The sequence below is a fragment of the Manis javanica genome, chromosome 2 (genome assembly GCF_040802235.1).
Source record: "Manis javanica isolate MJ-LG chromosome 2, MJ_LKY, whole genome shotgun sequence".
In the NCBI taxonomy this organism is placed as follows: domain Eukaryota; kingdom Metazoa; phylum Chordata; class Mammalia; order Pholidota; family Manidae; genus Manis; species Manis javanica.
In genome coordinates, this window is record NC_133157.1 from 83619090 (window position 1) to 83641852 (window position 22763).

Here is a 22763-nt window from a genome sequence, read left to right on the forward strand (position 1 = left end):
CCCAAAGAGTAACACTCACGGAAGGAAAAGGAAAGATGTGGTAGGGGATCAGGTGGACGGAGTGGCTGGGGAGATGCTAGCAGGGAGAGTTCCAGAGCCAGCTTTCTGGTCAGGGTCAGAGGATCAAAACAGGGCCATGGGCACCATGCAGGTGCCAGAACAGCAGCGGGGGTCAGCCCAGCCTGCAGGGGAGCGGGGTCCCGCATCGGCTCCCGGGCCCCTAAAGGGGCCTCCCCAGATGCCAGCCCAGGTGCCAGAGCAGCCTGTGGAGGGGGCCCTGTGGCTGGAGGTGGACCTTCCTCAGGCTCTGGAGCTGCTGTGGCACCTGCACGGACACCGGCTCCTCTGAAGGTTCAGCACCAGGATCCTGAGACGGGACCAAAGCTGTTAGAGGATGAGTGGTCACCCCAAGCCTGCCTCGGCACGTGCCTTTCCAAACAGAGGCTTCCAGGGAAGCCCAGGCCAGGAGCCCACATGGGATATCTCCCCAGCTACATCCACCAGGGCGTGGTCTGAGGCCTGCCTTTGCTCCTGGCCTGGGAGCAACCTCTAGGCCTCCTCCCCATGGACCCAGCACCCCCCCACCTCCATCCCAGGCCCTCTCACACACCCAGCCCAGTCTTCTCACCCTCAGGCTAGGCCTCCAGGGACTGCAAGTCCTCCAGGCCACTCGGGTGGAGATGAACCTGGAGCAGTGGGTCAGAGCTGGCAACGTGCAGCTGCATGTAGACTTGGGCCAGACTCTGGGCGGGTGGCCTTCCCTGGCCATCTTCAGGACCGGGTTCCAGAGAGCCCTCTGTGATGTGCCACACTGGCCTCTCATGGGGGGAGCAGGGGTGCAGGTCCCCCAGGTCCTCAGTCTTCCTCAGACACAGACACAGACACCCGTGGGTTGAGATGGCTCCAGGGCTCAGGACAAACCATGAGCAGAAAGACCTCCCCGCACCCCGCCTTGACCTGAAGTGTGGGCAGGACCAGCCCCTGTGGATTGTGAGCCTCACCAAACGCTCCTTCTCGGGGTGGCACACCCCACAGGAACCCCATCTACACACACACACAAACACTCACACCGGAGGGGAGACCCAGGATACCCCAAGAGGATCAGAGTGGAGGCCTGACCAGACCGCCCCATGTTACCTTTGGGACCCTCTGGGCACTTGGCCTGAGGTGTCTGTGCTGAGCCCTGACCCAGTGCCTGAAGCACTGGATGAGACCCTCACGGTGGGGCTCTCCTCGGGCCACGGCTTTGGGATAACGGGAGGCAGCATGAGAACATGGTCATGTCCTTGCGTCTCCAGCCAAGTGAGCTGGGGACTGGGCTGTGTTTAGAATGTGGTGAGCGGTTACCTGGGTCCCAAGTTCTGTTGACCTCTATGGTCAGGGAAGTGAGGTCACTTCCTGGAGTCCCCTTTCCTGGGCTTCCTGCTCAGATAAGTCCTCCCCGAGGATCCTGCTGGGATGCTGGCCACTTTCCCTCCACCCCGGGCCCTGTCCAGGAAAGCCTGGGTACCACCAGGGCCCCAGTTTGAAGACAGAGCTGCAGTCTAACCCAGCTCCTCCCTGTATCTACATGTACTGTCATGTGCCCTTACAAAAGGCCTGTGTCTCTCAGTGCCTCCCCAGTGTCCCCATCTGCACAGAGGTTCACTGTGTCACATGCTCCTAGGATGTCAGGTGTGCAGACCTGTACACTCCTGGAGCACCTGCTGTCTGTCACCTGTGGCTGGTGCACACACTCAGCAAGGGCAGAACAACATAGCGGGGTTGGGGGAGCCCAGAGTGCAACTCAAACAGGTCTGGGCACACTCAGGGACCTAGGTGTCACCTCCCCTCCTGTCCCCAGTTCCCTGGAGGGTGAGAGAAATGAAATGCAGACACGGTCCCCTCTGACACACACATTCCAGGGTCTCCACTAGGTTCAGACTCAGGTCCAAGTGGCTATCTCAGTGTGTGGAGGCGGCAGCCGCGGGGACGCCCCCAGTGGCGCCCCCTCCTGGTCCTCGTCCTCATGCCTCCCCCTCCCACCTAGGGCGGATGCACTCTGTGGCTGGGTTCTAAGGGACAGCAAATGGCCAAGTGAGCGGGCGGTGCTTCCAGACTGGTTATGTTAATTCCCATACGATTATAAAGACTATGTGCGATGAGGTGTGCTGAGTGCTGGGCATAAAATAGGCACAGGGATGCTGTGTGTGTTAATGTGCTCTAGGCAGAACAAAAGATGAACCCGCTGGTCCAGACAGCTGGGAAACCATTTTTCTAATTTTGTATCTTCTCCTCTTATTTCCTCTTCCCTGAGCACCTGAAAGGGCTGCCTGGAGTGTCTCTGTGGAGATCAACCTTTGACTCAGCCTCCCGTCCCCAGAGTGACCTCCTGGGCTGGTCCCCCCTGGGCTTTGGGATTCTGGGCAGTGGGTGTCAGAAGGTTATCCAGCAGCCCCACCCGGGCTGGCTGGGCAACTGGTTGTGATTACAGAGACCACTCAAACTTAAATAAGGCCGGGCTGTGATGAGAGGCAGATTTTTGCTCCCCCTTCTTTGGAGGAATGGCTCTGCCAGGCAGGCTGAGAAGGTGTATGCCAGGCTCCTGGCCTGAGCTTCTCTGGAAAGCTCCATGATGGCTGTGTGTCTGGAGAGGTACATGCAAAGGCAGGCCTGCGGGTGGCCTTTCATCTTGCAGCCCCAGCCCCATCTCAGGAATCAGTGCTGGCTCCAGATCCTGCCAGGCTAAGGGGTCTGCGTGTGACACAAAACATAAAAAAAAATTTATTTTTCCAATCTGTGAAAACAAGCCTCAGAAAATTATACCCCAGGCAGCTTAACTTTTTGAAATTTCGTATCAAGGCAGGTTGTCAGAGACCAAGTTATAACATTCTGGAATACAGGTTGCTAATGGTCACAGTCTCACCACCTCAGTACACTGGCACTGCAACTGTGACCTACCTTGCAGCCTCCAGCAATCTGAACGTATTCGTGCTCTTTGTATTCTTGGGGGAGGTTGTGTATTTTCCTCAGTCCTTGTACCCAACGCAACAAAGAATTGAAGGGCAGAGACACAGTAGTGAAGCAGAGCAACCTCAGCAAGGAGAGGCGCCCTGAAAGGTTGGAGAGAGAAAGTTTAAGATTAAAAGGTTACACACTTAGAAAGTGCGGGCAACCTCAGAGAGAAGAGTGCCCCGAAAGGTAGGGGTTCCCCTTTTATGGCTTCTTCAGGAATATGACTAAGGCCTGGGGGTGCAGACCTGTTAAGTGGTCTTTGAATACTTAGAATTAACCTAACACAAGGAACTTCCTGCTCTGATTTCTCCCTGCCATGAGGGCATCTTGGTCTGGGAGCATATCAAACAGACTGCCTGCCCAGCCCCCAAGGTGGGCTGAATTATTGTCTGTTTGCTAAAGAATCTTACTTCTTAACTTCCTGGGTATTAAAATACAACCTTTAAGATGGAATCCTTCCTGCTTTTTACTATGTTGTTTATGGCTGGGCCAGCATGCTACATTAATTGCGTGGGTTACAAACTACTTAATTAGGGCCGGAAGGAGAAAAAAACAGCATACAGGTAAAGGCAAAATAATAAGCTTGGCCTGCATGATTAACACAGGAAAGCCATGGGCTATGCTGAGGTACCCTCCTTTATCTGGGGAGTATTCAGACATTCCAGGCCAAGCTGCTCCTGGCTTTTTGAGCTTTAATTGATAAATTCTGGGTCTTTTTAGTCCACTTTACTGGCCTTTTTCTCTTTCCACCCTGCTCATATCTATTTTCCTGCCTAACACTAACATCCAAAGCTATTGTTCTTACTGAATTTCGTTTTTCAATGTAGGAAAGATTAAAGAAAGAAAATAGAGCCAAAGGAAACCAGTGTTGAAAGAAATATGAAAAATGTTTACAGCTTTTTCTCAGGGTTTTTTTTTAGTGATTATTGCAAAAGGGAGAATATGGATAATTTTTTAGGAAAACTATTTCATGGAAAATAATACTAGAATCAGACAAAATTTTGTAATTGTAACTGTTAAAGACATATTCCTGTCTTGCCCACTCTTAAACATCATGAATGTACAGGTTTGAGATATACTCTTTACTGAAGAGATAGATAAGTGGAATGCCCAGCATATACAGTAAAAGTCACTTAGATCAGGGATTGGCAAACTTCAGTGAGTATCTGCTTGTGTACCTGCTCACTTTGGGGATGTTATTAGAATGCAGATTGGATTCGGTAGTTCAAGGATAGGGCATGAGCTGCAGCATTTTCAGCAAGCTCCCAGGTGATTGCCCCTGCCACTGGCCTACTTACCACACTCAAGAGTAGCAAAAGCTTTATTCCTGGCTCTGCAACTGAGCCTGGTATTATTTGCTTTTGCAACCTTTCTCTCTGTAAGTGTTAGGAAAGAGTATAAAACCTAAATGTGATTTATTCCCACTAGGATGTTTAAACGTTTTAAAAGGAAGGTATTAACAAAGGGCCACGTGGTGGAAGCTGCTCAGGCTGAGTGGGGGTGGGAGAATTGATAAGGGCCTGGGATACCTATTTGAGTTTTTTTCTTTTAACCTACCAATAAGATTAAGACAAATGTAAAGGAAAGATATAACTGGCTTAGGCGACATCCGGGAAAGAATGTGAACCCTGTAGTACTCAGCCAATGAGGAACCAGGGGAGGGACTAGTGCACTAGGAGATAAATTATTGGTGCCAAACTCCCCAGGTGTGCCTGCCCACCAGACACCCGATCTTGCAAGACTGTCATTAAAGCCTCTCTCCGCTGTTCTCTTTGTCTCTGTGTCCACTTATTCAATATGGACCAGTGTGTTTCTCACAATTTGGGGGCTTGTCCGGGATCCTCTTGCCTGTGCGAGGTGGGGGCCCAAGTGGAGTGGGAAGATGCGTCCCGCCCAGTCTGGGCACCTCACCTTCACACGGAAGCTGAGGGGAGACCTGAGACTGTTGTGCGGAGACAGCGTGACCGACGCAGGGGAGCAAAAGCGGGCACCGCGGCAACCAGGCAACCTCGTGCACGAGCCAAGGTAGAAAAATTGGGCTAAAGGTACTGCCTTGGTGGTTGGGCATTTTTCAGAGGTCGAGTGTGTGTGGCTGAGACGTGTAATCTCAGGGTGTGTGCAAGAAACTTCCATTATGGGGGGCTGAGTACACAGGGAACTCAGACACAGGGACCTCTTGAAGGATGGGAAATACAAATTCTAGGCCTAGGGAAGCAGAGAAAGGGAACCAGATGAGCTCCCTTGGAATTCCCCCCAGATAGCCTGCTGGGGTGAAGGTTACGGTACTGGGGGGACGCCTCCCGTACCAGGTTAAGGACAAACAGAAAATAATGAAATTTTGCTGTTTTGTCTGGATTAAAGTTAGATCAGATGAAAACTGGCTTTGCCAGGTTTAAGTTACTTTTTTTTATAGTAATAAAGCCTCCAGTTCACCTGAGGAATCTGTTGGTTACCAAGGGCGCTTCCCCCATTTCCCCTAACACCAGTGAAGGGAAAGCTAGGGAGGAACTATAAGAGACTGCCCAGGACAAGCCCTGGTCTGGTGTTGGGAGAGCATTGTGTGTTTCCCTCGGTCCCTTTCCCCACCGCAGCCACGGCGGAGAGTTGAGAGGCAAGGACATGGCGGTGAGGAGTGAGAGTTTTTTTGGAGTTACTGGGGGAGAGAGAAAGTGCAGGCAGCCTTGGCAGGGAGGGGCGTCCTGGGAGGTTGGAGGGAAAGTTTGAAGTTAAAAAGTTGTGCACTTTGAGGGTGCTGGCGGCCTCGGAGAGAGGAGCGCCCCAGGGGTTGAGGGTTCACTTTTTAAGGATTCTTTAAGGGTGTGGCCAGGACCTGGAGGTGTAGACTTGTTAGGTGGTCTCAGGTGTCTTTGATGAGACATTGTATTTCTTATCAGGCCTCTGGGTAATTCTGCAAAATTAGGGTAACACAAGAAATTTACTTCTTTTAGTCCCCTCCCAGGATAGCAACTTCCTGGTTTGGGAGCATATCAGGACTGGCTGCCCTTCTTCCAAGGGGGGGCAGAGTTATTGTCTGTTTGCAAATGTGTACATTGAGAGTCTTGCTTCTTGACCTCCTGGGTATTAAAATGCAATCTTTGGGGTGAAATCCTTCCTGCCTTTTGCTATGTTGTTTACTGCTGTGCCTGCATGCTAAATTGATTGCCTGGGTTGCAGACTATTCAGTTGGGGTTGGAAAGAAAAAAAAAGCATATAGGTAAAGTTGAAAAAGAAAAGAGGCTGGGCCTGTATAATTAGCATAATAAGGACAGGCTATGCTGAGGTACCCTCTCCTTTATCTGAAGAATATTCAAACATTCCAGGCCAAGTTGCTCCTGTCTTTTGAGCTTTAATTAATTAACTCTGGGTCTTTTTAGTAGACTTTCCTGGCCTTTTTCTCTTTCCACCCACTCATCTATTTAACATTGGGACCCACTTTCTTGTCTCCCTCCCTGTGAGTAAAATTGTAACATTTCCAGAATATCTCACCTGGGTTTGGCATATCTGCATATCAACAGGTATTCAGAGGTGGAAAGGCATTTGGCTTTAGTGCATTTGCAGCTTTCCTTGGGTAGGGAGAAGTTCATCTCCATATCAATGGGTAATTACCTGGGCAATGGAGGGCTATTCTGTATCTGAGAGGTGAGGGGGAGGGCCGGTTTTTGGCTAACGGCTAGAACCTGAAAGAGAAATGGCCCCAGACTGCAGCTTGTGAACAGTAAATAGATTTTAAACTTTATTTCTCCCTTTGACTGATTTCAGTTTTTAGAGGTATTTTGCCCCAAGATTTCCTCTCCCCGGACTTAACAATGTAAAAAGGACTTAGAGTTTCCCCTTGCCTTCTGAGGAGTCCACCAGGAATCCCAAGATGTTTCCATTGAGAGAGGTCCCGCTAGGACAAGGGGAAATTTGTTAATGCTCCCCTCACAGGTACTGAGGTGAGAAATTTAAAGCATTGCTAGAAGGTTCCCTTGGCCTAGTGGACCAACTAGATCAATTCCTGGGACCTAATATATATACTTAGGTTGAACTGATATCCATCATGAATATCCCATTCCCTGGTGGTGAGAGGGGGGTGCTCAGGAGAGCTGCTGTGTCCATTTGGGAACAAAAACACCCACCAGGCCAGGGTGTCCAGTCAGCGGAACAAAAGTTCCCAAATGTAGATCCTAGATGGGATAATAATAATCTAGGGGATAGAATTAAAATGCAGCCCTTCGAGGGCTAATTATAAAGGGAATTAGGGAATCGGCCCCAAGATCTCAAAATGTTTCTAAGGTGATTGAAGTTCAATGGGAAAAGGAAGAACCCCCAACTGCATTTTCATAGAGACTCAGGGACCAGATGAGAAAGTATTCAGGACTTGACCCAGAAGCTCAGGTAGGACAAGGTCTTTTAAAAGTCAATTTTGTAACCAAAAGTTGGCTAGATATTGCTAAGAAATTACCGAATTTAGATGGATGGAATGAGAAGCCTATGAAGGAATTACTGAGAGAAGCTCAAAAAGTGTTTGTTAGAAGAGAGGCTAGAAGCTTGTATTTCAGATTGTGAGAGGGAGAACCAGACAGACATTCTCCAGTGGACCCCAGGGGAACTGCAAATTCTAGAGGAATTGAAAATCCTTAGTCACCGCCCCAGTCCTGGCACCCCCATCAATAGAGAAGCCGTTTCACTAGTTTGTTACTGTTGAACAAGGTTCTCTGTAGGTTTTTGACCCAAGCCTGGGGAGGAAAGAAACAACCAGTGGCCTTTATGTCTAAATTATTGGACCCTGTCTCTTGAGGATGTACTGAATGTGTTCAGGCCATCGCAGCCACGACTTTACTAGTAAGAGTGGAAAATTAACTTAGAGGAACCCTCACGGTCAGTAGTCCTCACCAGTTTCAGGTCATACTTAATAAGTGGGCTGGGCACTGGCTAATAGATTCTCAAATTTTAAAATATGAAACAAATTTACTTGAAAGAGATGACCTGATCTTAACCACAGACACTGTCTCAATCCGACCAGCTGCTTATGTGCAGGGGAAGCTGAAGGCCAATCAGAATTGAGCCATAGTTACATAGACCTCATAGAATATCAGACTTGGTATAGTCTATACCTTTTGAAAAATCTGGACAGAAAGAAGCCTCATAAACAGTAAAGGAAAGGAATTGATTCATGGGGAATTAATTAAGGAGCTTCTGAAAAATCTTACTTCCAGCTGAGATTTCTATAACACATGTGAATGGTCACCAGAAAGGAAGTTCTTATGAAGCAATGGGTAATAAGATTGCTGATGTAGCTGCTAAAGAGGCTGCATCTGAAGATGAAATTAGGTTTTTGAACCTCACCCCAAATATCCCTAAAATCTCGTTGATCCCAAAGTTTTCCGAGAAGGAGATTAAGAAGCTGCAGGAGATGGGGGCATCTCAAGATGAGAAAGGGAGGTGGACTTTACCAGATGGGAGAGAAATGATCGGCCAGCCTATTATGAGAGAGCTGATGAAAATGTTACATAGAGGGAGCCATTGGGGTCCTCAGGCGATGTGTGATGCTTTGCTAAAGGTTTATGAGTGTATTAGCATTTACACCATTGCTGAACAGGTTTGTAGGAGCTGCGTAATGTGCCAAAGAATTACTAAAAAGTGTATGAGAAAGCCAGTATCTGGAGAGAGACTCCCAGGAATGAGACCATTCCAAAGTATTCAGATTGACTTTACTGAGTTGCTGAAAGTGGGAAAGCTTAAATATTTAGTAGTGATTGTTGACCATCTCACTGGATGGGTGGAGGCCCACCCATTACCAACTGCAACAGCAAGATCAGTGATAAAGGTACTTTTAGAGCAAGTGATTCCTAGGTTTGGGTTAATAGAAAATGTTGATTCAGATAACAGGAGTCATTGTACTTCAAAAGTACTACGGGGAATAATGATTATTATATGAGCTACCATATCTGGGAAGGGCAACAGACTTGCCCACTGTGGAAACAAAAGATGAATTTTTAAGAGAGTATGTGCTGGCCATGTCTTCTAACTTATCTTCTCTCAGGCTGCAAGGACTCCTCACCCAGACTCCCCCACTTGAGTTCTTCACTCACTGCTTCCAGCCTAGAGACCTGGTGTTAGCAAAATCCTGGAAAGAAGATGGACTCCAGCCAGCTGGGAAGGCCTCTCCCAAGTGCTCCTGATCACGGAGACTGCAGTGAGGATGGCTGGAAAGGGTGGGACTCATTACACCAGAGAAACTGACTGGGGGATCTGGGGACAAAACAGAATTGGCAGGTGTCCCAGGTGGCTAACCAACCCTTAAGGCTGAAACTAAAAAGAACCTAAAAATGTTAACCTGTATCCTTCTAACTGTATTTCACAGGCAAGTCACAGGGAGCCCTAGAAGGAGAAGGAACTCCTAGGTATCCTGTCAAACTGGTAATCAATATTACTAAAACATCAAGCCCCAAACCATTAGGTTTGATGCTTGTCAGGTTCTCTCTTGTAGTGAGCTAAATGACCAAAGACAGCTTTCTGGAGATAATAATTATCTCTGTCCTGAATGGACGAATCTTAATAGAATAAAAAAGGCAAGTAGGCCCTATGTCCAAGGTGGAGCAGTGTTTGGTGGACTACACAGTTTCAAGGGTGGACAGCCCCTCATGCAGTAGAAAAATCTTTAAAAAGAAAGCTCCACTTAGCTAAAGGAATTCCTCCTGACAATTGCCAGGACTGACAGTGTAACCCCCTTTTATTAACTATACATAAACCTCAAGACGGACTCAGTGCCGATGTCATTGGAGTAGATCCTGTGAGAAGGTTTGGTCTTACTTTAATCAAAGGCAAGATTTCACCCATAGTGGCCACCCCCAATCCTGAGGAAAATATTGAGCCAGAGCTTCCCCAAAACTGACCCTAGACTAGTTACTGTAACAAATAAACTATCTAAAATAGACTCTTGAAATAGAGATAGATTATGGAGACACCAATGCCTGGGTAGAGTGGGTTAAATTTTCAGTACTCGCTTTGAATAAAAGCAATTGTTACGCTTGTGCTGTTGGATGGCCACAGGTGGTCCCATTCCCTCTGACTGGGACACAGACCCCACTGGGATGAACTGCGTGTTGGCCCTGTACCAGGACAAGGACGCTTGGGGAAATGAGACTTGCAAGGGCTTGTCTTTACTCTTTCATGCACTAAAGAAGTCAGACCCTAGGGCAGTCCCCTCTTTTTCCATATGGAAGGTGAATCACTCCTCATGCCTCTCTAGGCAAGGGGAAGGTTTCAGACCTGTGGAGAACTTACGGACTTGTACCCATGACCTAAATGTCTCTAAAGAGGGCAAATTCTCAAAGTTATGCATCCCCTGAGCGTATGTTTGGTGGTGCTGTGGAAAGGGGAACCTGCACTACTCATTGCCACCCACCTGGACCGGCACTTGCGCTTTAGTTCAATTGGCCATTCCATTTGCCCTGTCATTTCTCTCCACACCCAATGACAGCAGGAAAAAAAGTCTGTGTTATGTTAGGAGGAAAATATTATACTTTTATCCCAAATAATACTGCCATAAGGATTCACCACTTTACTTAATGAATTAGCTGAAAACTCTGGCATCAGTGACCCTTTTACAGACTGGTTAGAAAGATAGTTTAGAAAGTAGAAAGGTATGGTTGCCTCTGTTTTAACATCCCTTGTTCAAAAGCTTATAGAGGCTGCCATAAACAAGATTAGAGAAATTTGAGAAAGGACCAAGTATAAATTAAAATACATTACTGGGTATAAAATCGGAAATTCTTAATAAAAAGAGGGGGGAGCTGTTAGGAAAGAGTATAAAACCTAAATGTGATTTATTCCCACTAGGATGTTTAAACCTTTTTAACAGTAAGGTATTAACAAAGGGCCACGTGGTGAAAGCTGCTCAGGCTGAGAGTAGGGGTGGGGGAACTGATAAGGGTCTGGCCATACCTGTTTGAGTTTTTTTAAACCTACCAATAAGATTAAGACAAATGTAAAGGAAAGATATAACTGGCTTAGGCAACGTCCGGGAAAGAATGTGAACCCTGTAGTGCTCAGCCAATGAGGAACCAGGGGAGGGACTAGTGCACTAGGAGATAAATTATTGGTGCCAAACTCCCCAGGTGTGCCTGCCCACCAGACACCCGATCTTGCAGGACTGTCATTAAAGCCTCTCTCCGCTGTTCTCTTTGTCTCTGTGTCCACTTATTCAATATGAACCAGTGTGTTTCTCACAAGAGTGAGACTGAAATTTCAGGCTTTATAGACATGAATAGTGGTGAAATATATTTTGTTTATTCAAAAAAATGAATTTCAAATGAAGTACTTGTTAAATTCAAGGTCTTACATAACAGCATTCCCAGGATTGTACATACTTGTGGGCATTGTTTTTTTTAAGTGAACAAAAGATTTGCTTTCCTACTGTGTTATTTTGAAAACAATAGCACCAAAGAAATCAAATCATAGGCAATTCAATATTGTCAGTTGCCATTTTTTGTAGTGACCTATACAATTATATTTTTCCAACATATATCTTAGATCACAATAACATAGGTGACATTTAGCCACTGAATAAGTTAGGACAACAGTTACCTATTATACTTCCCTTTATTCAGATATGAACAAGCCTCATAGCTTCCAGTGCTACCCTTAGCAAAGCTTAGTTGTTGTTTTCTTTGATAACTTAGCTGTACTTACAAATGTGATACAAATATGCCACCAGTACCACTAAGTGAAAATGTTCTCCTTTCTGTGAAGAGGAAGCAAAATGGTGAAGAAGAGCAATGAATTGCTGGGGAGTGTTTTCATGAGTTGCAGGGAATTAAAATAATTTTGTAATGTGAGCACTTATTTCCAAATTAAGCAGTATCTTCCTTTCATTGCATTCTCTTGTCCTCTTAGCCAACCAGCCACCTCCCAACAAGTATCCTAAGTAAATAAACATGTGTTTCCTCAAGGACTCCCGCCCGCCCCCCCCCCCCCACCAATGGCTATGGAAGATGAAGACTGATAGGAGAGAATGAACAGCCAGTATGGATCTTTGTCATGGATCTTTTACTCTGGTCTTCACAAATGTCATTCAGCAGCTCTAATGAGGGACTGAGAAATCTGCAGTTTTCTAAACTAGTTAAATTCTTAACAAAGTTTCAGCTTGCTTTTAGAGCTCATTAATTAGCCAACAATGTATAATTCTGTGACTTAGTAAAACCTTTATATTTCATAAAAGGATGCAAATAAAAGCTATTGATGCACATTTAGATTGTGTATCCATCAGGATGGAATACAGGCGGCTACACCCAAATCTTAGTGGCCTAAAGTAAAGTATTTCATTTTGTATTGACATGGACTTTGTTCATATTACATGTCCACTTTGGGTGGGACCCAGGCTAACAGGATTTCCACCATCTGCAATATATGTTACTATGGTAGGGAAAATAACTGAGGTCAATCATACAGTCTCTAACTTACACCCAGGACTGGCCCCTATTCCTTTTGTTGAGATTTTATTGGCCATGGAAAGTCATATGGGCAACTCTTAATTTCAAAAGAGTAGGTTAGAACTGTATAGATCCTGCTATATATCCATAAAGAGAATCATAATATTAGCCAACAGCTCTATGATAACTGCAAGTTATTTTCAAAGTTTTGTCGCTACCAATCCTCATATGAACCCAGATGTACTTTCCTGTGTGCTTGTATGTAAAAGTTCCTCAAGGCTGTACATTTAGTGGAATCACCAGGCCATGGGGGTTACAGACCTTTCAACTTTCCTGGATATTGTCAGAATGCCCTCCAGAGTAGTACAAACACACGCTCACCAGCAGTGCATAAAAGTTATCCTTGTGCTGTGTCCTCATCAGCATCTTCAGACTTTTCTGCCATTCTGATAGTTATACACTGGAACTTGCATAATATCTACCTATGTTGTTATTAAGGAATTGATTTTTTTCAGGCATTTATTAACCATTTGGGTTCCTTTTTCTGGAACCTAAGTATTAAAGTATTTTGTTTGATTTTTTTGTCATTGCTTATCTTTTCCATATTCATTTTTTGGAGTATGTCAGTTATTTTTAAATATTAACCCCTTATGATTATTGGTGTTATAAGTATCTTTCCCTAATCAGTGGTTTCATCTGATGCATAGAAATTTTCAATTTTATTATAGCCAAATTTATCAAAAATTTCTTCTAAGATTTGTGGACTCTTCATGTACATGTCTGTGTGTGCCTTTAAAAAAAATCCTCATTCTGATATTGTAAAGGTGTTTTTCTCTATTTTATTTAAGTGATATTTTTCCTTGTACATAGGTCCTTAGACCACCTGGGATTAATATTTTGTGTATAATATGAGGTAGGGATCCAATTTTGCATTTTTTAAAATGTGATTAGCCTGTTATAGCAACACAATTTAAGAATAATCCAACCTATTTCATTAATCAGCACTGTTTTGCAATATATGTTTGATATATTTGTGACAATATATCTGGGCCCTTTATTCTGTTCCCTTTGTTTATTTCTCTAAATCTTAACCAATACCATACTTTCTTAATACTTTAGGTTTATGATATCTTGATATTCAGTAGTTGTGCATGTTTTATATTCATTCAAATGATATTAAGAAGATATATACTCTATCCCAGGTATTTTTCTATATACTGTATACATAAAATTGGAAAAAAAAAACCTTCCTCTTTAGGAATTTAGAGAATCTTTTGAGAGTTTTCCTGGTGAAGAGAGAAATTATAATGCAAATATTAATACTCTAACATATGTAGCATGTATTAAGTGTTTTAGACACATTCTGTCTGAAATATAAGAAAAGCAGAAATTATTTTTGAATTTAGGTCAGAAAATTCCAAATCTCAAGAAATGTTAGCATTCTTTGTAAAATGAAGGGTTGGGTTTGAGTATGTTGAAGTTGGACCTGGGGTCATAATTAAGGTACATATGACTTGGAGATGAAGAGGATAGTTTTATGGGTTTTGCATCCTAACAAGTCTCTTTTAGCACAAATATTCCATTCAGGTTCCATTTTTCTTGTTTTCTTTACTTTCAGTGGATTTATATTTACAATTTTGCATTAATCAAGACTCTTGAGTGATTATGTCTATACCAGAATAAAATTAGGCTTATGGAATTAAAGAGTTTATATAAAAGGAAGACAGCCTGATAATAACTCAAATTTCCTTTGGATGAGTATGGCTAAACCTACTACCTAAAACAGTAGTAGATTACGTCAATCAGTAACCATATAATAAATATTTCAACTAAGGGAAGTGATGGTCCTAGTCAACCTCTTTGTTTGGGTATGCCTAGAGTCTTGGGTGCATTTCTATGAGCCACTCTTTAAGAGGAACAAAAGTAAACTGGTACGTTCTTTGAAGAGAGCTCTAGATAGATGTGGACTCAAAATTCAGTGGTATTGATAAATGTGAATGAATTACAGATTTGCTTTGATTGGAGTGGTGGGGTGGCTGTAGAAGGGGCTGTCTGTAGAAATGTGCCTCTAAATGGCACCAGTAAGAGAAATGGGACACGCCTGAAGGAAATTTCTTCTCACTAGCAATGTTCAAGCATGGATTCACTCACTAGCCTCTTAAAAGAAGTTCTATCGAAGGGATTCAACTCAGTGGTGTTTGTCAAGATAACATATAGTTACGTAAATTTCTTGAGATAATACATCATTTCTGTTGTTTTTAAACAATATTTCCTTGATATGCAAATGATACCTCATATTTTGGAAGTCTTTTTATGTATTTTTTTCATTTTTGCCCTGTATTGTCAATAATAAAGAACACAGAATAAAGTATCCTCCAACCTCAGATATGGGACTATAACCTTAGTCTAATCTACTAATTTCATACTTTGCATGCATTTATCACTGGTATTCACCAGCCAATCTATTCAGGGCTATGAAAAATGAAATAGGATAGATTATTGCGATTTGAGTATGTTAATAAGCTTGTGTTGCTGTAAATAATAGTAACAAGGAAGAGCAGTGAAGATAGTGAAATTCTTGGTTTAGAAAGTACATCTAATCTTATCTGCCCTTCTACTTATATGTCTATTGTTTCATGTATTTCCTGGAAAACGGATGTGCACAATTAATATTGGTTAGTTTAAAGAACTACTATTTCTCAATAATTGTAGAACTTGTCCATGTCATCAAAGGTAAGGAGAACTCCAAATTCATGTTCACATGTTCGTTCTCTGTTCAAAATTTCATGTAGTCATGAAATTATGGAATTATGGAATGATGTGAACTACAGGGGAGGGGGAAGCAGTATTAGGTGTTGGGAGAAATAGATTCGGAAATCAGTGGTTCAGTTTTGAGCACATTATAAGTGCTTTACAACTCTACAGAACAACACTCATTTTTCTAGACTGAAGAAACATTCACGAAATAGAGCAAAAAGGAATGATTGGAAATCATTGTGTTAAAAGCCTTTAATTTCTGATTTTTATCCAGACAATCCACTCCAAAGGATAGTATCAGTAAATTATATTTGGAATTACATATTATTTGAAATGACTTTCAAGTTAGTAAGATCTTTGATGGCTTTGAAAACCAAAATTTACCAACCTTTTCATACTTGGGGATTGTGGTTTTGTAAGGAATTTGGACATAAATTCCTCTTTTTTTGGAGTTTACTGGCAGACATAATATATGAAGGCAGGTATTCATACCAGACTCTAAGAACAGTTAAGTGTTCTTGCTTTCTTGATGACAACATGATCCTCATTGCGAGAGTGATTTATTATGTTGGATTATATTGTCCAAGTCTTTTCAAAGGAATAAATCACATGCTTCTATTGCTATGATAAAATGCAAGTGACTATAACCACTGTTGAATCTTCTCTCAGCCACCTCTATACAGTACCAATTAAGCAGAAGGTGTGGAATGTTGGCAGGGGGATTTAAATGTCTCATCTAAAGGTCAACACCTAACAACAGGATAGCATTTATCCTGAACTGGACTGTAGAGTCAGCACTGGGTTTAAACCCAGTTGCTGTTGGGGGACTTAAATATACAATTCTCCAAATGAGAGCAGGTGGTGTCAAAGGAGCTATCTGGTGTTCAAGATGCATCCTAAAATAGATTTAAGCTTCCCCATGACCTCATTTTGCCACGCTGGCTTGCTTGCTTATGAGTGTGTTTTTGGGTGGTGTTAATGTTTTAGCATTAGCTATTATAATTTATGGGGTGACATACTATCTTTAACGCTGAGCATGGATTGTACTTAGTAGCCAAGGCATAATTTTTTCCCCCTATATGTTTCCTGCAGCTGGTCAGTGTTTTCTAACCAGGGCACCAACTCTCGAGCCAGTTGGTAACTTTAGATGTCTGATTGGGTGTGCAATTGGCATGACAGACATGGTCAACCAAGGACAATATTAGAGTGTGTGTGACAGTTTCAAGATTTCATACTGTTAGACAGAACTAGGTTTAGCACAAGGTGAAATCAAATAACTATTTGTAGTAAGATTTTATTTAATAAAAGTGTTTTGTGCAAGGTAAAAGTAACGGCATCACCCCGACAGCCCCCACCCAACTAGTTAGCCTTTAAATAGGCAGACAAGTTAGCAATTTTTTAAATTACTTTTTTAAATCAAAGTAAGCCATGTAAATAGTGTGTTTGTAAAGATTAACAATGTTGTGATAATAATAAAAGCAGCTCTCTTCCCTTGGCCTCTTCTCTACCTGAAGTCCTGCTTCCAAAGGCAACTACCTTCCATTCTTTTAGATGTTTCTCCTGGCATTTGCCACCCGATTTCTAAATAACACAGTTATACCTGTGGTTCTTGATTCTTTAATTTTTGAAATTGTAGATTGAGTTTCTATTATGAAAGATGAATATCTAACTCTCTTAAACCTCTTGCCCTCAACACACATTCTTCCCCTCCTCCCATCCTCTTTGTCACAGTTTTTGGTGAAATCAGACTGTAGTCATAATATCTCACTGTGACTATATAAATCATTGGTTTTCAATGGGGCAGGAATAGTCACTATTTATTAAAAGATTATAATATTTTTGGAGAAGGGGTTGGGTGCTGTCAGGGTGACGCCCAGATACTGCTGTAGAGACAGAATGAAACAGAACACAGAGAAACAAGCTGCTTCCTGGGCTTAACTGGAACACAGCCAACAGCACAAAGACAAGTGCCAACAAAGGGAAGTCAGATGTGGATGTTTTCTTGGAGAGGGGCAGGCAGGTCTGTCGTCCCTGAACTCAGTGAGTCCAATCACTTTTGTTTCAGTTTTATAACATCTGCAGAAACTGTTTAACATGGTCCCTGGCCATTATTTATGACTCTATGTGAGTCCATAAGGCAATTTCTCGTCCAGTTGTCAGCAAGTGATGAGGAATGGTGAAGTCAGCTATTGACTAAACTTAAGGCAATACATAAAGACTGACATTGGCTGGAGCTATTGAAACCCTGGATAACATTTCATTATCAGGAATTAGAAAGAGACTGAAGATTTGAAATTAAATGTTACAAATGCTTACAAGGTTACAGTAATCCAGGGCAGAGATCAAGGTGGATGTGCCATCCTATGCATTACAAATGGCAACCCCCTCATCCCCTGCCGACAATTTTAAGGTGCATTTTGTGTGTATGTCAAAAAAGTCCTTGAAACAGCCTTACAGACTCTTATGGTACCCTCATTAGCACCTAACAATACCCATCACACGCTGCAAATTGGTAATAGTGGTTTGTTCAAGTCTTAGCTGTTCCGGTATAACCATGTGCGGTGTAGTTTAACTTACTGTCGAGAAGCCAGTCTTATGCAGGCTTCCTCCTTTCTTGAGCGCTTATTAGTTACCAGTATGCCCACGTGGGATGCTACACTTGATAACTGTCCTTTCTATTATCTGATCAAGTTGACAATACCAAAAAGGGCTCTTTTACTTGGGATACTACAGTGGCAAGAGAAATTGTTACGTGAGAATTGTAACACACACAAAAGTGAATTATATATACATAGTTCATGAAATTTTTTATTTTAGCAAACATATACATGCAAGAGGCTACAAATGTTATGCAAAGTGACTTAGGTATTTAATTCATCCCTACTGTTCAGGGAATTAATAAAATAGTTAGCTAGGTCATGTTAAGAGAAATTCCTCTCTCTGTTTGATCTGTTTAGATATTTTCTTCTTTACCCTTTCCTTAGCTTTCCCCCACCCCTAGTTCGTGCCCTGTTTTGGTCCACACCTTGTATCTCTTTGTTGTTATTCAAGTTTAGATATTAATCACTGAACTGCAATAGTCTCCCAATGTTGTTCGGTGAATACTTTATTTAATAACCTTTAAAACAAATGTCCAATGCTGAAACACAAAGAAAAGTCTGATGACCAAAAAAAAAATCATAATCCTCCTGCCATGGAAAAAGCCCTTCTAACACACTGATATATGTACTTCCCTTTCTGTATATTTGTGCATGTGGATTAAAAATTGAAATCATATTATTTTGTAGCTTGCTTTCCTTTATGCATTTTTCCATATCAAAACTCTTTAATAGTATTAATGATAGTAGTTACATTATGTTTATTTGTATGAATATGCAACATTTTGGAAAAAAAAGTCCATGCTGCTGAGACTTTAGTATGTTTCTAATTTGTTTGGTCATATATTTATAGCTTCTGCTATCCTTATTTCTATGTGTAACTGCACAGCCTTGGGCAAAGCTGGAAACAAAGAGGTTTGCCATCCTTGCATGTACAGACTGCAAAATATGCTATGATTCCCAGGTACCCTGGCATGCATGTCCTCTTGCTCTCGCTCTGTCATTCTCTCCCACGATTCTTTTAGAAAGAGTAAAACTTCCTGTTTGGGTTTTAAGTAGGAGTCCTCTGCACAGCTATGGTTAGCTTTGAATCACAGCAGTTTCAAGATACCAGTTTGGGATTTGGTGATCTAACCATTTCAAGCCCAGTCATGAATATTGTTCTCATACTTATAAAACTAGCCTCCTGGTGCTACAACATCTCCTTATCAACAGTGGGTTGTAGTGAAGGTGCAAGAGGAAGCCTGCAAGAGTCAAGGGCTGGGGATGCTGTGGAAGCAAGATAGTGCAGTGGATAGCTAGCCTGCCAGGACCTTTGCAAGCTAACTGTTGTCTCTCAGCCTCTGTTTTATCATCTATAAAATGAGTATAATCACACCTAATTACAAGGTTTTTGTGGACATTAAAAATGAAAGTATATTGCAAACTAAGCACAGTGTCTAGTACAGAGTATTAATGGTAGTGTTACTATGTTGTAGTCGTGAAATTGCAGATGGCAAGAGAGATGCTGATGATGTGTTGAGGAACGCAGCCAGATGGAAAAGGATCTTTAAAACAGATCTTCCATAATCTTTATTTGCCTACCCTTCTTCAGACATCTCGGAAAAAGCAGCCCTTTTTGATTCCAGTATTTTCTCGGTCCTGAGAGCCAATATGATGCTGATGAAAGGAAAATAAATCACTAACCACCTGAAAACTGAGTGCTCTGAGAGGCCAACGCTTGTTGGAGCTTTCTCAGTAGATTAGTGTTCATTTGTCCTGCCTTTCACTGCCCCCCGGCCTGCTTCAGTTTTTCTTTGTTATTAACAATAAAGGCTTTGTTCACAGACCAAGCAGATATGGGCTTGGTCTTAACTGATTTGTTTAACTATCACTTAAAGTTATTGCTCCTTGCAACCCAGGGAGTTTGCTGGTATTTGAACAGGAAAAATTCTGAGCAAATGAGTCAAACAGCCCATTGTCTTAAAATGGAGACTTTATTACCAATGAACTAGCTAACTAGCATAGAGTAGCATCATAACTGGGGTTATATCCCAACCAAGGTCACCACATTTAATTACTCAAAAAGTGTCATCAGCAAATATAAATGGAGATACTCTTAGTAAAATCTAAGTAGTAATTTTAAGTGATAAAATGTTTCAAGTCCCATAAAAGCATAAATATATCTTATGCATTGATTATTCAAGTGATCTTTATGAACTATAAAGTTTACATATAGCAGATAAAGTAACAAACTATGTCATAAATCTAGCCTAGCTCAAATTAATATGCTTGCTATGATAAATATTAACATTTAAGTCACAACTTTAAATTTAAGTTCATTTGGAGGCATTATTTGAATGGTCAAAATAGTTTTAAAAGCTATCAAAGGAAGTTTGATCATTTTTAAAATAATTTTTTTGCTTTAGCAAGTAGAAGCATTTGGAATCATTTCATTGACCTTAAAAGCTGCTGTCAGATCTGTGATGCTGTTTTTGTTTTTGTTTTTTGTTTTTTCTTTCAAGAGCCATTGAGGTATCTAAATATTTTAAGGGTTCTCCAAGGATTTTTACTGTGAGAGTCAAGAGTGGCAGACTCTTAAATCTGCCCCTTCTGTTTATCTTTTTTCTCTCTTTTCTCAGCAACTATAAGGGCAGAATGGAATAATAAAAGAACTCATAGGAAGGCCCCTGAAGAAAGAGGGAAGGTGGGGTTGGGGAAAGGCAGTCATACTGTTTTGCCCTTGAGATGGGAAGAATTTATTCGTTGATGTATGTATCTAGATATATGGAACTCTGAGTCTTGATATATACATACATATGCTATTACACATGGCATGCTATATGTATATGTATGTACATATCTCACACAAACATGCATGTAATATAACACATTGTATATGTACATGTATATATGTGATACATATGTATATGTATGTATGTATATCTCAGTCTCAGAGTTTCAGATATTTTTAGGGCCCATCTAACAGAGTTGCTTTGTCAAATTTAATTGTCTGGTTTGGCACTGTGTAGCCGGAACTCTGTATGCAGATGTCACTGAAAAGTAAAATAAGTTTGACAGACAGAGTAGTTAATAATGCCTATTCCATCACTTGCTAACTCTGTGAACATCAGGATATTATTAATCTACTGAGCATGAATTTCTTCATCTGTGAAATAGAGGAAATGGATAATATCAACTCTTTAATGTTGGGTTGAGGATTACATGAGATGATACATTAAGAAGTATATAACATAGCAGCTGGTCATGACAGACAAGTGCTCAAAGGGACAGTGGTTACAATTATTTTTTTCTACTATGACTACTCCCACTGATAATAAAAAGTATTGAGTGAGTGGGATTTATCATGCAAAGTATTTACTAAAAGGTACAGGCTTTATTATTATTTAAGCATTTACTTATGCTTGAAACTATACATGCAGCATGATTACTGCTTACTTGTAAATATATTTCTTAATCTGGGCCCTAATTAGAATTTTTTCTAGACAATTATTTTATTCCACATTGGTAAGGATAAACAAGTTAGTGTGGATGAGAAGAAAGGAGCTAGACCATTAGGACAGGGACCATGGGCGTAGACAGAGTAGGTTGAGGGCCTCGGAAAATACAAAGATAATCCATTATGGGATTTGCTTTGGCCTGCTCCAGGGCCCAGCTTATTTTTTTTACTTGACCCAGGTGCTGCTTTTCCTCCTCCAGCCCTAATTCAAGTGATCTGCAACCTGGGCAATTTAGCAAGCCCCAAACAGCTAGTAAAAACAGGAAGGATTCCATCTTAAAGATAAAATTGCATTTAAAACCCAATTAGTTAAAAAGTAACTTTCTTAACATACTCTTGAACAAACAGACAATAACTCAGCCCACCCTGGGAGCAAAGCAGGCAGTCTTGATAGATATGCTCCCAGTCCAGGAAGCTGCTATCCTGGGAGGAAATCAGAGCAATAAATTTCTTGTAAATAACTGGGAAGACTAAAAAGAAACTTAATGTCTCTTGAGAGATAAACATTTTGGGACCACTTAGCAGGTGTGCATCCCTAGCCCTTTGTCTCTCAACTGCCTATAAATCCCCTAGACATTGCACCACCAGGGACTTGGAGCTCTGTCCTCTCCCTTTATATCTAAATAAAAGCTTCTGCCTTGCTACCCAAACCTTGAGTGTTTGCGAAGTGAATTCTTTGACTCCATGAACAACAACTCCCGCATCACCATCAGAGCCTAATCTTTTTACATTTACCTACAGTCAGCCCTTGAGTAGCGGATAGGAAATGCAAAGGAAGACTTAAAAATAAAAAAGGACACTTTCCCACCTTTGCCTGTGGAGAGTCTGGAAATGGTTGTAGTCTCACTTGCTCAGATTGTTTGTTAAAACACCACAAAAATCCGTGTTCCTACTTTGATCTTGGCTCAAGAGAGTATCCTGAAGTTGGCACTAAATTGATTAAGTCAACTTTATATTTGGCCACTTGGGTGCATCTTGAAGGCAGGTGAGAAGATGGAAGAGGGAAGATTCAATGATACATCTCTTTTGAAAGTGTAATATCAACTAGATGTTGGAGGGAAAATATATATACCTTGTGATTTCTGATCAATGTCCATCCAATTATAAGAACTTAAGGAACCTGGAATTGTTTGACTTCAAACATACTAAAGGCTCAAGTCATTCAACCTGATATAATGTTTTTTTTTTTTTATTTCTTTGACATATCTTCTTGTAGAGTAACTTAAGCATGTATAGGTTTTAAACTACTAATTAAATTGTGCACACACATTAACATAATAGGAATACAGTTACATAACCAAAGCAGACCTACAATTACCAGCCATATCCAGTGAAACCAAGAAAACCAGTTAGGCACCCTAAGCATTTGTGAAAACTTATCTATGATATGATGGATATTATCTAACTGAATTGGAATAGTTTGAGAAAATTAGACAATTTAAAACAACACATTCCTGGGAACTGTTCACATCCCATATGTTCTTTTAACAGTAGATAGTC

The 22763-nt window shown here is 41.8% G+C and overlaps 2 protein-coding genes across 17 annotated transcripts in view; one reads left to right on the forward strand and one right to left on the reverse strand.

The window, feature by feature from the left end:
- Window positions 1-22763, forward strand: part of LOC108404833 (uncharacterized) — a 99607-nt gene that overhangs the window by 15789 nt on the left and 61055 nt on the right. The window lies entirely within an intron of this gene.
- LOC108404830 (uncharacterized) overlaps window positions 2595-22763 on the reverse strand; it is a 99824-nt gene continuing 79655 nt past the window's right edge. The window contains exon 4 of the mRNA XM_036991258.2: window positions 2595-2733. The gene's annotated coding sequence lies outside the window, so the exon portion shown is untranslated. The remainder of the gene's footprint in view (window positions 2734-22763) is intronic.